Source organism: Rhinichthys klamathensis, unplaced genomic scaffold (assembly GCF_029890125.1).
Source record: "Rhinichthys klamathensis goyatoka isolate OS25496 unplaced genomic scaffold, OSU_Roscu_1.1 h1tg000630l_1, whole genome shotgun sequence".
NCBI lineage: Eukaryota > Metazoa > Chordata > Actinopteri > Cypriniformes > Leuciscidae > Rhinichthys > Rhinichthys klamathensis.
Window position 1 is genome coordinate 205151 of NW_026607077.1, and position 4095 is coordinate 209245.

Sequence of the window (4095 nt, forward strand, 5' to 3'; positions counted from 1 at the left end):
TAAAGCGATTATAATTATTATGTGAATTATATCAAATTTTGTTATTGTTGTTGCTCCAAAGTCATAGGGTTTATAACAGATTTGACTCAGTCTGATTCCATGATAAGGTTTAGGAAAATACATTTAAATTACGTTGAAACTCTGAAGCGATTCAGTGATAGGCCTATGTAAAATATATAGAATTATTTTATTCACTTAAGGTGACAATTCTTTACATTTCTTTGATTTATGCACAATTGAGATGCACAAATAGTCCAAAAAGAATTCCTTTTGTAAAACTTACTTGGCAATAAATATCTTTCTGATTCTGATTAGGTTTTAAAATAAATATTTCATTCATGGTATGAACAATTTAGCAGAATAAATGGATGAAGTTAGACTTTTCACCAATGCCTGAAATCAGTGAACAGTGAAAGACATCTGCAACTTGGCCAAAAGCTTGGGTATGCTTTAGATTTTTTTTATTAATTTGCAACCATGGTAATATTTATAATAAACATGAAAATCCCTGTTTTGACCTGAAAGATAAAGTGAAATATTTAGAAATATTTTGTCTCTCTGTCACCCCAGGAAATTTCGTTTATGTCTTTCATTTTTTTACAAGCTCTATTTTTTTATTTTTATTTTACCTTTTACAGGTAAGGGATTAATTTGCAATTGCGAGTTTTGCAATCTGTACAAATGTTTAAGAAAGTATTAAAGCACAAACAGAGAAGTACCTCCACCGGCCGAGAGGGGCAGTACCTAAAAAACGGAAGCAGATTTACCAACACAACAGTGGCCACTCGTCACACGATTTCAGTATTTGGAGAGGATATCCTATCTAGTCATTGACTACGATCTTTAAAGTAAGTACATTTTTCCTTTTTGTGTAACGCAATATTATGTTCATTTTTTACATTTTTAGTTCAGCTTTTTCAAATATGTTCTTGCCTTACTAGTCAAGCTAGTAAGTTAGCCTTGTTTACAAAGTTTTCGTCATGTTTCTGACATAGCTAACGTTAGTTAGGCTAACGTTACTTAGTTTCTTCCTGGCGTTAGTTTTTTCTTTTCTTCTTTTAACTATATTTACGTATGTTTATGCAAGTGTGAGTACTACAGTATGTGGTTAAGATAGTATTGGTCAGTCGAATAATTAACTAACTTACGTAACCAAATCCTGAAGGACAATTCTCCCGCCCACGTGGGAATGGTAACGTTAGCAAAATCTTTACAACAAGAAAGACTGATCAGTATAACTTGTGTTGTTTTCTAACTAAACATAATGATGTTTTGTTTGATTCGACAACCATGCTGCTAGTCTAGTTTAACTTACAGTGTTAGCTAACACATGCTGCTTCGCCTTTTTTACTCACTGAATTCAAGCATGTTCGACATGTTGAAATGTATCTAGCTACAGTAGATCGCCAAAGCTTTACATCTAGAAAGAAAGCTTTACATCTAGAAAGTTTAACTTTTGGTGTTTTCTTACAAAAATAACGATGTATGTGTGTGTGTATATATATATATATATATGTATATATGTGTGTATATGTATATATGTGTGTATATGTATATGATTGTGTTTGTCTGAACATGGTTTTCTGTTGATCCACTTGTGAAAATGACTCGTTTTTTGAAGGGGTGAGCATTTTAATGTTATTGATTTTGCCTGGAAATTAATCAAAAAGTATAATTTATGCAAAATGTTCTTCTATTTTAGATGGTTCACATTGTTCAGTTTATCAACGAGGAGGATCTGCCATTTGCAGTGGTTCCGCAAGAGTGGCTCAGCGAGAGCATGTGCCATTGGCCCCCATTTAACCTCAGCAAAAAGACGAAGGCAACAATTTAGCCATCCTCTGCACACCTCCACACAGCACCTGGGAGAAACATCATTTTAAGTTCATGAAGGGAGCAGGTAAATGGGTCTGACTTGTGTATTTGATTTTCCTGTATTTCATCTGTGTAATTTATTTTCTGTTTATTGTGGATAACTGACTCTTTCATTCATTATTCCCTACTCTAGAATCTTGGAAGTCTCAAGAAAAAAAACTCTAGAAAGATGCATCGATTCCAGAAAACCAGGAAAATGCTGAACTGGTATGTAAAATCTATTGCTGTTATGCTGGATTTGTGATCCTGCCACTAAACTATACCATTTGTTAGATTTTCACATTTCTGTTTCCTCTTTCTCGCAACCAGGTTTCTCCCCAGTAATCCAGACTCCACTTCACAGAGCCAAGAGTTTGAGTACAAGTAGGTGATGTTATTTGTGAAGTTTTTTTGTCTTGGAAACTATTGCTTCTATTTGAAGTCGGCATGAACCGGAAGTTACAAACGACTTTTCTCCAGTGTTGTGACGTATTTAAAAGTGAAACGGTATATTGAACGGAGGGCAGGGTTTTACTCTAGCGCTCCTCTTCTCCATCTCTGCTCATAGCACGGTTTGAGGGGAGTTGCCACGCCCTCGCGCCATAGCACATGACCGGAAGAGAAGTCGTTTCGAGGGGGGAGGGAAGGGTAACGTATTTGATTAAAGATTATAAGGCTACATGAATTTTAAAAGAATAATGAAGTGCACAGATAAATCATTTATAATAAACACTACAATATTACACATAAAAATACAAATTGTAAAATCTTACTTCAAGAGCAGGTGAAGCAAGTTCAACAAACAATGTTGAAGACGTTTGCTTGCACTGAGCAATTAGGTACAACTTGCAAACAGCACCTGTGGTTGTCGGTTTAATTCCCACTGGGGCTACCTGTACATGTAGTAGACCTAGATATAAAGTAAAATTTAAGATTGTATACTGCATATATTACAGTCTGAATCCTTAGCCTTTCACATTTTTTATTTATTTATGAGAAGCTTCAGAGAAATGTAATTTGTAACACTTTTTTGGATTTTCAGCTTGGTGTAGGGGATAAAGCATGTTTTAGAGACATGTTCCTGAAGACCATTGTTCAAAGTAAGTTGGATTTTTTTTTTTTTTTTTTTATTAGATGTGTATGTCCTATTGTCCTCATGCAATTCAAATTAAATGACAGATCTGTATTTTCTATATTAGCCATCCGGAAGGACCCGGCAACCCAGGATGCACTGATGAGGCGGTCCAGGTTAACGTTACGCGTTACCTGAAAGGAGCATCTGACCGTGAAGGCAGAAAAAGGCGCCGCACAGCTGAGAGGGACCCACAGCCGACCACTTAAAACTAGACTGACTACTGACACCCCAGAATCACTGACAACTGGAATCCTTTCTTTATCTTGCAGTCAGTAGAATCAAGACCCCTAAAGAAGTCAGAAGTGTCAGACTACACTCACTCACTGTGGAAATTACTTTCTTTTTTTCTTTTTCAAATAAAGCTTGTAAATCCTTGTGCCACAGGTCAGCATTGCCGTTATAATGGCCTATTCTACTCCAGAGCTTTACTATAAATTACTACCACTTATCATATTGTTAGAAATGGCTTGTAAATGTAGTTATACTTTTATTTATTTGGTATCTTGCACATTATTTGGTATCAAATATCCTCTTTACTTGTCATAATGTTTACTGGTAATTTGTTACCCTAGAGCTGTCCTTTTTATATGAAAACTTATTGTAAGTGTTGTAATTGCAGCCTTTTGAATCCAAAATTGAATTGGAAACCTGCATGTTAGTATATTGATTTATTTATTTTTCTGTTATGTTTCAGTGATCTGAAACATCTTGTTTAAATGACAGTTACTGTACTTTGAAACGTGGAATAAAAATGCCAATTGTAAATTTGTCTGGTTTGAGCAATCATTATTCTTGATAAACTGCATGCTATAAATAAAATATATATATATATATATCTAGCCAGAATAAGCGGCGGCAGAGCGCTCGAAAATAGCGTTTGCCTCCGGCGGGCCGCGGAAGGACGGCCTTCAATATAAAGCGCGGCGGAACGGCGGTTGGCCCGCGGGCCGGCCGCTTAACGAAGGCGGTAGGAAGGCGGCTGCCGCTTTTAAAAAGCGGCTGCCGCCGGCGGTGCGCCGTCCAACGTGTTTGCGATGTCGCCATTCTGACGCTCCTACTGCCGCCGGAGAACCGACGGTGGTCCGCCGACTCATTGCTATCTGGGT

The 4095-nt window shown here is 36.8% G+C and overlaps 1 long non-coding RNA gene across 1 annotated transcript; it reads left to right on the top strand.

Moving 5' to 3' along the window:
• The first annotated feature begins 1720 nt into the window (after positions 1-1720).
• On the top strand, positions 1721-3543 carry LOC130076145 (uncharacterized). Its single transcript, XR_008805611.1, has 5 exons — positions 1721-1900; positions 2009-2082; positions 2185-2238; positions 2897-2954; positions 3054-3543. It is a non-coding gene; the product is annotated as an uncharacterized LOC130076145 (long non-coding RNA).
• The last annotated feature ends 552 nt before the right edge of the window (positions 3544-4095 follow it).